Source organism: Zea mays, chromosome 4 (genome assembly GCF_902167145.1).
Source record: "Zea mays cultivar B73 chromosome 4, Zm-B73-REFERENCE-NAM-5.0, whole genome shotgun sequence".
NCBI classification, from domain to species: domain Eukaryota; kingdom Viridiplantae; phylum Streptophyta; class Magnoliopsida; order Poales; family Poaceae; genus Zea; species Zea mays.
Window position 1 is genome coordinate 41,739,387 of NC_050099.1, and position 12,942 is coordinate 41,752,328.

Below are 12,942 nucleotides of genomic sequence, written 5' to 3' on the forward strand. Positions count from 1 at the left end.
GAGCTCAGGGAAGGTGTTTTTTGGACCTTCGGCTTCCTGAAGCTTAGGAGACTTTTTTCATGGATCAAGCTCGTTACGAAAAACGATCTAGCGCCGCGAAAGGGGCTACTGTTGGGACTATGCTTCGTCGCCGAAGGTCTTGAAGGAAGAAGCAGTTTTCGGCTGAAGCTGTTCGTATGAGATGACCGAAGGTTCCTCTTCGTGAAGCTTCGGAATTTGCAAACCGACATAAAAGTAGAATGACCTTTTAGTCCATATATGTTTGAGTCACCGTTGTAATCCCTTATGAGGGGCATATTTGTAATTCCTCACAGGCCACGCCCCGTGCCTATAAATAGGTGAACAGTACCTCTGTACTGTTCACGCAATCTTGTAATCATTGGCACATTACGCTGGAATTATTGCTTTCTGCTAAGACGAAGGTACAAATATACCTAAATATTATGTTTCAATATTTAGGTTCATATAATAAAATATATATAAATATTGTTATTCATTTTCGATATGTCTTTTTATGGTGCCTTGTGTTTTGCATTTTACTCTGTATTGCTTTTCAAGTCTGATCATGAAGGTATGACCTTCGTGATATTTTGTTTATGGCCTTCGTCCGGAGCTCATCGTCAAATCCTTGGGGAAATAATGTTTCCGCGGACGAAGGGCATTAATATTTAACATTTCATGTTGCCTTGTTCTTAATTTATAGCATTTGAGAACAAGTTCCCAACATTAGGTATACTGGTATCCAGCCTCGACACGTCGAGCCTACATCCCAGGGGGGCCAAGTACCAGAGAGGAGTTGGTAACGCCACACATAACAAGGACAAATAGTATACAGATAAGTGTTAATACTGCTCGGTAAATAGTACTCAAAAGTATCTTACAAAGACCAAAAAATATTACAAAGCCGCTTCCCAGCGGGACCCTTGCCTTCTCTCTGCAGATCTAGCTACTCATCATCAGCAGGATCCCGCTGGAAACGTTCGGCCTCCAACTCCACGACATCTCGTATGGCCTCCCGGGCGGCGTATTCAGTGTCGGCCACCGGACCAGCAATCACCAGCTCCAAGGACCCCGGCAGCTCCGACACTAGGATGGGACTCATCCCGGGCGGCACCGGTGTCGTGCTCGCCTCGCCGGCCCATGCAACAATGCGTTGGACCCCTGCGCGATACTCCGCCTGGAGATCTTCAAGTGCCTCCTTCGTCGCCTCCACTGCCTGGGGCCCCGGTGCCGCCTGCGTCGCCTGGAACCCTCGTCGTCGTCTCGCACCCACGCTACTACTCGCTCCTCACTGCCTACCTCGAGTGCAACAAGGTGGGGGCACCACCGGAGGTGTCGGCGAGGCTGACAGAGATAGCGCAGGAGGTGGAGGCGCGGCAGCGCATGGCGCTCGACGGCCTGGCCGCTGCGACGAAGCCGGAGCTGGACCAGTTCATGGAGGCGTACCACGAGATGCTGGTGAAGTCCAGGGAGGAGCTGACGAGGCCGCTGCAGGAGGCAATGGAGTTCATGCGAAGGGTGGAGTCGCAGCTCAACTCGCTTTCCATCTCCGGAAGGTCGCTGAGCAACATCCTTTCATCTGAGCACTGTTTTTAATGGAAGCATAAAACACAACAAGAAGTGTTGTAAAATTTAGTTTGAAAATGCATAAATCACGATGGTCTCATAGGGAACTTGTTTTGTTCACAGTATATCAAAATATAAAGTACAATGATATTTTGCCAATATTGTTGCAATCATACACGATTTTGTTGACATGACAAAAAACGAGGAGCTAGCCCTGTCTTCGGTACTTCAGACATTTGGAACCATTAGCCTTTACCTAGGTCGTGGTCCGAAATGGAAGCATCGCTGCTCGGCTCTTGTCAAAACAGGTCTGTGTAAGCCTGTATAAAGCATAAAGACTTTAGTTAATGACATTAGTTGCACCTCCAGTTCTGTAGGAATAATCAACAACATCTTGTACATGGCTGGAATTTAAGTTAATGAGTGTCAAATATGCAACAAACCAAAGCCTTATAAATATAAGCATCTCGGTTCCAGAAATGTATATCATAACTATAGCAGAGTTCCACTTAACAATCTTATACTAGAATTTGAGTTGTATCCACATATGAGCACAATATGTTTTCTAATTCTGTTTTCCAATTGGATGCTGCTTTTAAAACTTCTACCTTTATTTTAACATTGCAGTATAATGTGATGGATCTGTTTCAACTTTTAGATTGCCTTGTACAAATAGAAATAGACAAAAAAGTGAGGAGACACTGCATTTTGGATTTTCCCCGAACAACGTAAAAGAGCTACATGTCATTTCATTTAATAAAAAATAGTACAAGGGGGAGATCAAGAGGCCTCTCCAAGACCAAACCCCTTACCTTGCATTGTCATTTATTACAGAATTCTGGAGTTAATATGAACAAGTAATATTATATGAAAAATTTCTTTTATAATGATGAAAAACTGTACAAAGGGAACGACTTAACGTAGTTTTAAAAATTACTATGCCCTTTATTGACAATGTACTCAGTTTTGTGCAACTATATGCTTAGATAATGCACATGAACGGGGTAATCTGTGAACAAATGTATCTGCTACATTTGCATAGTGGTGTTTTGCATAAATATTATTACCAAATATCATAATGTTCTTGTTGCATGAATAAAATATTATGGTAATTCCTGTCCACAAGAAATGCATGTTTTGGTGTACCTTTTAATTTAAAGTTAACTACGGACTTGATATACCTAATAAATCATCTCGTGTACAAATGCACACACAGAGATATAATTATGTTAGAGCACAAACCTTGGGCTAGCATGTTGCAAGGAAGGGATCGGATGAGACAAAACAAGAGGCAGTAAAAAAGCAAGAGATGGAGCAGTACTGAATAGCTGCGCTGTTATGACCTGAACCAATTGTCAACTTGTTATGATTGTATAATGAATTGGTATGAAAATATAACAATTAACTATACATTGCCAGTTAATCATTGAATACACAAAAAAGAGTTTGGTACTACATAAACATATATTGTTCATTGCCAGACTGCATCAAAATCAAAAGATAATAGTGCAAAGATAGGCATAAAAAGGGCATGGATATGCATAAATAGTTGTGTCCACATAATCTTCTGCCGGAGTCAACTGTAGTTGGAAGCATAGCTTGGTGAACTAAACAATATGGATGGATTTCTACCTTGTAAAGTAGCAGAGACTTTCACAACTTCGCGAAAACAAAATCTTGTCGTACATGCCATTGACACTATTGCAAGGTAGCTGACGACCGCCCTCCGCAGCAGCCTCCATGCCACCCTCTCTGTCTCCATCTCCTCCCTCAAGGGGACGGCCGGCGCCACCGCCTCATCGGTCTGCCGTGCTGCCGCCTCCTCCTCCTCCTTGGAGGGTGGGATCTCAAGCGGGAACGAGTCTGGAAAGAGGATGCGCACCCGTAGGCGGCCAAACCCACGGCTGGCGGCCGAGCGCACGCCCGCGGCTAGCGGCAGAGCGTCTGCGGCTGGCGGCCGAGCCTGCGGCTGGGGCCGGGCCTCGCGACGATGGCCACACTTGAGCCCCCAGGCGACTATGGCTACTGCTGTTCCAAAATTGTGGGCGCACACAGATTTGAGGTCGGGTCCTTTCACGGCAGCATCACAAATGGTTTCCGAAAGGTAGCAAGGAATGGTCCAGACGAGAAACTAGTAAGCAGGATCAGGATCAGGTCACCTGAAGCTGGAGGGTGTGAAGGAGGAAGTTGCGGACGATCTTGGTCTCCCGCGCATGAGGAAGGCGAGCACGGAGGGCACGAAGTCCCTGATGAAGACCTGGTCGTAGTTGAGCATCTCCGTGCACTCGGGTCCTCCGCCACCACCGTCCCCAGGGGCTCGCCGCAGTAGCTGGGTGGATCTGGATCTGGGCAGAGCGGTGGTTTGAGGTGCTTCAGATCGGGGAATGGGGCTCGGTAGCCGCCGCCGCTGCTAGTCCTCTCGGGCAAAGTAGTCATCGCGGTCGGTTTTATATGATAGTACAGGAGGCGGTTTCAGATAGTATGACAAAATAAGCGTAAACTTGTGTACAACAAAGCATAAAAGTATGTTGGCGTTATATTGAATGAATCAGACGGTGCATCTGAAACATCTTGTGAGCTGGTCGGGTGAGGGTCAGGGTTTTCTCTAGTTAGAGAGAGCACAGGGCTCCTAATACCTAAACTCTCTCTCTCTCTCTCTCTCTCTCTCTATATATATATATATATATATATATATATATATATATATACACATATATATATATATGTATATGTGTGTGTGTGATGTGAGAATTTGCATTAGGTTGGCAATTTGGCACACAGTGATCAGTGTTGTACTGTAGTGCCATAGCCCTTCCCAAATGATTCTTTTTCAGACTCATATATAGTTGCTTGCTATATGTAAACCTTTTTGTCTATATGGAAGATTTTTATTAAGATTTCCATGAATAGTATTTTGAGAAGACACAAAGTATTTGAAAAGTAAATATTCCACTCGGATGTTTCTTTTTCCATGTGCTACTCTCTCCCCTATATATCTCTATATATGAAAAAATCATATTAGGACTAGTTTGGGACCCCTATATTTTTTAAGGGATTTCTATTTTACTAAGGGAAAACTAGTTTATTTTCTCTTAAGAAAATAGAAATCTATTAACAAAATAGAGTTCTGAAAGTAGCCCTTAAACTGAAAAACCCTACCTTCTGTGTGTCATGTGTGCTGAAGACCGGTGAGACAGATAGAGAGAGAGGTCGCTGATTGGTTTTGCACCAGGGCGAGTGAGCTACTAGTGGTCTACCCTACCCTAGTCCCTAGCTATCCAGTATGTATATATGTATGACGACTGTGTGTGGCAGGCATGCATGGTCAGGTCAGGTCAGCGCACATCGATTAGCTAGCAACTCCAAGTTCCCAGCAGATCGTTAGATAGCTCATGCTCATCCGTGGACACAGAAGAGCCAAGAACGAACATCAGTGCAGCACTAGCTAGCTAGCCACCTGGGTAGGTAACTAGGCATGCAGATCCATCAGAGTTTGTTGGATCATCTGTCTTGGGCAACAGGCACTAGTCATGGTTGTCGACTCGTCGTCGTCCTCCTCCTCCTCCTCTCTTTTGACATGGACATGATGGACTCCTCTGCATGCCGCACTTGAGACGAGATGGATCCGCTGCAGCCTGCGCTGGTTTGGTTAGCATAGCATGTGCCTGAAAATTGTACCAAACAGAAGGCTGTATATATCTGTACTGTATCTAGCGGTCCAGCCATGAGGAGAGGAGGAGGGGAAGAGAGAGTGAGAGACGCAGTGGAAAGACCGTCTGCAGTGGAAAGACCGTCTGCCTTTGGGAGAGGGCTTGAGGAGAGCAGGGCGCACACTCCGATGCAAAAAATCTGAAGCGGAAGGCGGTAAGCTCTAGGGGCGCCCGTCAGTCATCCGATTCAGTGCCCGGCTGGACCCTTTTCTTCCTGCAGGTCCCTCCGATCCAGCGGCCTTCAATTCTCAAATTCCATGCAGATAGCCATCGTACTACCCGGCTCGGAAATACCACACCCTTTTTTCCAACTGCTTGCACTGCACTGCAGTGCATTGCTGTATATATAGTACAAATTAATTCTACCTCTCGCGGAATCGTTCTCCCTTTAATCAGATCCATCAGTCTTTTGCAGTACACCTCTGTCTGCACTCTCACAAACTACTGCTCATCACTCATACAAGGAACAGCAACTACACTTACCTAGGGACTCGCTACTTACAGCTGCATATCAGCAGAAGCAGCAGAGCAAAGCTTCCGCCCTGCTAAAAGCATAGCACACACTCTGCATGCACGCTGCTTCCTTACTTGTACCGCGCCATTGCTCCCTGTAGGCTGCAGCAGCTAGCAGTAATGGCAAGACACATGCATCATGCATGCATGGCCACCGAGAATTATACCTAATATAAAGGACTAAAAAATGATAAAAATTTCCTCTTTTAGTATATCTTTTGATATACTACCTCCGTTTTTAAATAGTTGACGCTAGATAGTTTATCTTTGAACTAAAAAAACATCAAATAAAAAAACGGAGGAAGTAATATATAGAAGATTAGAACTTAAATTTGATGCATCGTTTGAGTAAATAATGAAGATCTATAATTCGGAAGAGTATGATTCCCACAAGGTGGAGATCTTGTTGCCTCTTGTGCACGTCCTCTCCTACCATCACAACTTCGATACATATCTTTTTGTATTAACATGCATACATAAATCTTGTATTCAATATTTTAGTATATAAAATATTTTAAATAAAAAGGTTTTCAATTGTAAAAAATGAAAGCTTATCCAGCACCACACGACTTTGATATAGGGTGTGTTTTCATCTCATGTTTTTTCAAGAACTTTGAAATTTCGAGTTTGAAATCTAAGAACTTATATAATGTATACATGGGTTCTTCACCTGTCTCAAATGAAAAGGTATTCAACTATAAAGTTTTTTATCTCGTTGATGTCAACAAATTTTATATAAATTGTATCTTAATCCAACTCAATTTGAAATCTCTACAAGTTTATCTATTCTGCGGTTATTTTTATAGGCAGTTGATATTTCTAGGGGTTGTTGAAAAATACTTAAGCGTCAATTTGGTGACCAGGGATCACGTGGAGATCCATAGGGGGAAAGAATCCTCTTGCTATTCAGAATTGAATAGTAAGGACATCATGGGAGAGGAATCTCTGGTCACTAAATCAACCCTAAAGAGGTAGATGTTGAGCGTGAAAAATTTTAGAGTACGCTATTGTATATATGTTGACAACACGCACTATTGTTTTTATGCTGACAACATGCACTATTCCTCCCGCGTGCATGTACCGGACCTGCTTACTTCCATTACAGAAAAGCAGTATGTATGTAGTAAACTATGATTTGAGAGTGCAATTAATTGAACAAGTTAGCTTCAGTTGATCTTTGGAGCTAGGTCTAAGGTTTGTATAGTATTGCTTTTGCATTGTGTTTTGTGCGCTAAACAAGGAGAAGACAGCAAGTAGCATCTCTGTAGGTGAAGGTGAGTTGGCAGCCAAGGATACCTCCATTTCTGGTGTGTGTGCGCGGGGTGGGCGGGGGTGGGGAGATGTTAGTGGGATTCTAACTTAGGTCTAGTTTGGGTACTCTTGTATTGAAGTGGTTTAGAGGGATAGGAGAGTGTATAAATCTCCAATAGATCAAAAGCTCCCATAATACATCTCAATCCACTCCAATCCCTTTCATTACTAGATTACCCAAACTAGACCTTAATGATATGTGTTCTTGAAACTTTGGCCTCCCACAGAAATATAAATCAATATCTTCTGCCCTGTCTAGCAAACTGTCTTTCTGCTTCCTGTCTTAATAGTTTTTTACGTATGTATGTCTCCCTAGCTGCTGCAAGGCACAATCTAGCTAGCTGGATACATATAAATATGTTTGAAAGTCGCCTAGAGGGGGTGAATAGGGCGAATCTGAAATTTACACACTTAAGCACAAACTACAAGCCGGGTTAGCGTTAGAAATAGAAACGAGTCCGAGAGAGAGGGCGCAAAACAAATCGTGAGCGAATAAAGAGCGAGACACGATGATTTGTTTTACCGAGGTTCGGTTTTTGTAAACCTACTTCCCGTTGAGGTGGTCACAAAGACCGGGTCTCTTTCAACCCTTTCCCTCTCTCAAACGGTCACTTAGACCGAGTGAGCTTCTCTTCTCAATCAAACGAAACACGAAGTTCCCGCAAGGACCACCACACAATTGGTGTCTCTTGCCTTGGTTACAATTGAGTTTGATCACAAGAATGAAGGAAGAAAAGAAGCAATCCAAGCGCAAGAGCTCAAAAGAACACAACAAATCACTCTCTCTAATCACTAAAGCTTTGTGTGGAGTTGGGAGAGGATTTGATCTCTTTGGTGTGTCTTGTATTGAATGCTAGCTCTTGAAAGGTGTAGAAGAGTGGAAAACTTGGATACAATTGAATGTGGGGTGGTTGGGGTATTTATAGCCCCAACCACCAAAAATGGTCGTTGGAAGTGTGCTGTCGCATGGCGCACCGGACAGTCCGGTGCGCCGCCGGACACTGTCCGGTGCGCCAGCCACATCAGCAGACCGTTGGGGTTCGACCGTTGGAGCTCTGACTTGTGGGGCCTCTGGGCTGTCCGGTGCGCCTCCCGTGCGTGCTCTGACCTCTGCGCACTGTAGCACATTGAATGCGGTTGCAGTCGACCGTTGCGCGCGAAGTAGTCGTTGCTCCGCTAACACACCGGACAGTCCGGTGTGCACCGGACAGTCCGATGAATTATAGCGGAGCGCCCTTGGAAATTCCCGAAGGTAGCGAGTTTGGCTTCGAGTGCCCTGGTGCACCGGACAGTCCGGTGCGCCAGACCAAGGTGCCTTTCGGGTTTCCTTTTGCTCTCTTGTTTGAACCCTTTTCTTGGTCTTTTTATTGGCTTATTGTGAACCTTTGGCACCTGTAGAACTTATAGACTAGAGCAAACTAGTTAGTCCAATTATTTGTGTTGGGCAATTCAACCACCAAAATCAATTAGGAAATAGGTGTAAGCCTAATTCCCTTTCAATCTCCCCCTTTTGGGTGATTGATGCCAACACAAACTAAAGCAAGTATAGAAGTGCATAATTGAACTAGTTTGCATAATGTAAGTGCAAAGGTTACTTAGAATTGAGCCTATATAAATTTTCATAAGATATGCATGGATTGTTTCTTTATATTTAACATTTTGGACCACGCTTGCACCACTTGTTTTGTTTTTGCAAATTCTTTTGTAAATTCTTTTCAAAGTTCTTTTGCAAATAGTCAAAGGTAAATGAATAAGATTTTGAGAAGCATTTTCAAGATTTGAAATTTTCTCCCCCTGTTTCAAATGCTTTTCCTTTGACTTAAACAAAACTCCCCCTCAATAAATTCCTCCTCTTAGTGTTCAAGAGGGTTTTAAGATACTAAATTTTTGAATGTGTTACTTTCTTCCCCTTTTGAACACAATAAGATACCAATTTGAAAAATTCTTTTAAAATAAGGGTGGTGGTGCGGTCCTTTTGCTTTGGGCTAATACTTTCTCCCCCTTTGGCATGAATCGCCAAAAACGGATACTTTGAGTGAAATATAAGCCCGTTCCTAACTACTTTCTCCCCTTTGGTAAATAAAACATGAGTGAAGATTATACCAAAGTTGGAGAGTTGCTCGGAGCGACGGCGAAGGATGATTTATGGAGTGGAGTGGAAGCCTTTGTCTTCGCCGAAGACTCCAATTCCCTTTCAATACACCTATGACTTGGTTTGAAATTCACTTGAAAACACATTAGTCATAGCATATAAAAGAGATACTGATAGTCTCCTAGAGGGGGGGTGAATAGGGCGAAACTGAAATTTACAAATATAAACACAACTACAAGCCCGGTTAGCGTTAGAAATAAAAACGAGTCCGCGAGAGAGGGTGGAAAACAAATCACAAGCAAATGAAGAGTGTGACACGCGGATTTGTTTTACCGAGGTTCGGTTCTCGCAAACCTACTCCCCGTTGAGGAGGCCACAAAGGCCGGGTCTCTTTCAACCCTTCCCTCTCTCAAACGGTCCCTCGGACCGAGTGAGCTTCTCTTCTCAAATCACATGGGAATCAAACTTCCCGCAAGGACCACCACACAATTGGTGTCTCTTGCCTCAATTACAAGTGAGTGTTTGATCACAAGAAAGAATGCCAAAGAAAAGAAGCGATCCAAGCGCAAGAGCTCAAATGAACACTACAAATCACTCTCTCTAGTCACTAAGGCTTTGTGTGGAGTTGGGAGAGGATTTGATCTCTTTTTGGTGTGCTTTGCAATGAATGCTAGCTCTTGTATAGTGGTTGGAACCTGGAAAACTTGGATGCAATGAATGGTGGGGTGGTTGGGGTATTTATAGCCCCAACCACCAAACATGACCGTTGGTGAAGGCTGTCTGTCGTATGGTGCACCGGACAGTCCGGTGTACATCGGACATGTCCGGTGCGCCAGCCACGTCATCAATGCCGTTGGGATTCGACCGTTGGAGCTCTGTCTTCTGGGCCCGCCTGGATGTCCGGTGCACACCGGACATGTACTGTTCAATGTCCGGTGCGCCAGTATGGGCGTGCCTGACTTCTGCGCGCTTCTGGCGCGCATTAAATGCGCCTGCAGGTGACCGTTGGCGTGAAGTAGCCGTTGCTCTGCTGGTTCACCGGACAGTCCGGTGTACACCGGACAGTCCGGTGTACACCGGACAGTCCGGTGAATTATAGCGGAGCAGCCGTTCCGATTTCCCGAGGCTGCCAAGTTCCAGAGCCGCGTTCCTTTGGAGCACCGGACACTGTCCGGTGTACACCGGACAGTCCGGTGAATTATAGCGCGCCGGCTCTGAGAAATTCCCGAGGCTGAGAAGTTCTGCGCGAGGTCCCCTGGTGCACCGGACACTGTCCGGTGCGCCACCGGACAGTCCGGTGCGCCAGACCAGGGAGCCTTTCGGGATGCCTTTAGCTCTCTGTTTTGAACCCAACTTTGGTCTTTTTAATTGGTTTGTTGTGAACCTTTGTCACCTGTATAACTTATATACTAAAGCAAACTAGTTAGTCCAATTATTTGTGTTGGGCAATTCAACCACCAAAATTATTTAGGAACTAGGTGTAAGCCTAATTCCCTTTCAATCTCCCCCTTTTTGGTGATTGATGCCAACACAAAACAAAGCAAATATAGAAGTGCATAATTGAACTAGTTTGCATAATGTAAGGCAAAGGTTGCTTGGAATTGAGCCAATGTTAATACTTACAAGATATGCTTGGATCGTTTCTTTATTTTTAACATTTTGGACCACGCTTGCACCACATGTTTTGTTTTTGCAAACTCTTTTGTAAATCCTTTTCAAAGTTCTTTTGCAAATAGTCAAAGGTAAATGAATAAGATTTTGAAAAGCATTTTCAAGATTTGAAATTTTCTCCCTCTGTTTCAAATGCTTTTCCTTTGACTTAACAAAACTCCCCCTAAATGAGATCCTCCTCTTAGTGTTCAAGAGGGTTTTGAATATCATTTTTGAAATACTACTTTCTCCCCCTTTTGAACACAATAGGATACCAATTGAAAATACTCTTTGAAAAACTAATTTTTTTGAAATTGGTGGTGGTGCGGTCCTTTTGCTTTGGGCTCATACTTTCTCCCCCTTTGGCATGAATCGCCAAAAACGGAATCATTAGAGCCCTTGAATTACTCTCTCTCTTTGGTCATAAATAAATGAGTGAAGATTATACCAAAGATGGAGTCCTTTTGCTTGGTGCTCATGGTTTCTCCCCTAAAAATGGAGAGTTGCTTGGAGTGACGGCGAAGGATGAGTTACGAAGTGGAAGCCTTTGTTTTCGCCGAAGACTCCAATTCCCTTTCAATACACCTATGACTTGGTTTGAAATAGACTTGAAAACACATTAGTCATAGCATATGAAAGAGATATGATCAAAGGTATATAAATGAGCTATGTGTGCACATCAACAAAAGAAGTTGCGCGAATCAAGAATATTGAGCTCATGCCTAAGTTTGTTAAAAGTTTGTTCATCAAGAGGTTTGGTAAAGATATCGGCTAATTGATCTTTAGTGTTAATATATGAAATCTCGATATCTCCCTTTTGTTGGTGATCCCTCAAAAAGTGATACCGAATAGCTATGTGTTTAGTGCGGCTATGCTCGACGGGATTATCCGCCATCTTGATTGCACTCTCATTATCACATAGCAAAGGGATTTTGGTCAATTTGTAACCGTAGTCCCGCAGGGTTTGCCTCATCCAAAGCAATTGCGCGCAACAATGGCCTGCGACAATGTACTCGGCTTCGGCGGTGGAAAGAGCGACCGAATTTTGCTTCTTTGAAGCCCAGGACACCAAGGATCTTCCCAAGAACTGGCAAGTCCCCGATGTGCTCTTCCTATTGATTTTACACCCCGCCCAATCGGTATCCGAATAACCAATCAAATCAAATGTGGATCCCCTAGGATACCAAAGCCTAAACTTAGGAGTATAAGCCAAATATCTCAAGATTCGTTTTACGGCCGTAAGGTGAGCTTCCTTAGGGTCGGCTTGGAATCTTGCACACATGCATACGGAAAGCATAATATCCAGTCGAGATGCACATAAATAGAGTAAAGAACCTATCATCAACCGGTATACCTTTTGATCCACGGACTTACCTCCCGTGTCGAGGTCGAGATGCCCATTAGTTCCCATGGGTGTCTTGATGGGCTTGGCATCCTTCATCCCAAACTTGTTTAGAATGTCTTGAGTATACTTCGTTTGGCTAATGAAGGTGCCCTCTTGGAGTTGCTTTACTTGAAATCCCAAGAAGTACTTCAACTCCCCCATCATAGACATCTCGAATTTTTGTGTCATGATCCTACTAAACTCTTCACATGTAGATTCGTTAGTAGACCCAAATATAATATCATCAACATAAATTTGGCATACAAACAAATCATTTTCAAGTGTTTTGGTAAAGAGTGTAGGATCGGCTTTTCCGACTTTGAATCCATTTGCAATAAGAAAATCTCTAAGGCATTCATACCATGCTCTTGGGGCTTGCTTGAGCCCATAGAGCGTCTTAGAGAGTTTATAGATATGGTTAGGATACTCACAGTCTTCAAAGCCGGGAGGTTGCTCAACATAGACCTTTTCCTTGATTGGTCCATTGAGGAAGGCACTTTTCACGTCCATTTGATAAAGCTTAAAGCCATGGTAAGTAGCATAGGCCAATAATATGCGAATTGACTCAAGCCTAGCTACGGGTGCATAGGTTTCACCGAAATCCAAACCTTCGACTTGGGAGTATCCCTTGGCCACAAGTCGAGCTTTGTTCCTTGTCACCACACCATGCTCGTCTTGCTTGTTGCGAAAGACCCATTTGGTTCCTACAACATTTT

General features: G+C 43.8%; 1 pseudogene; it reads left to right on the forward strand.

Annotated features, from left to right (window-relative positions):
- The first annotated feature begins 565 nt into the window (after positions 1-565).
- On the forward strand, positions 566-1,596 carry LOC109945707 (homeotic protein knotted-1-like; annotated as a pseudogene).
- Positions 1,597-12,942: the final 11,346 nt, after the last annotated feature.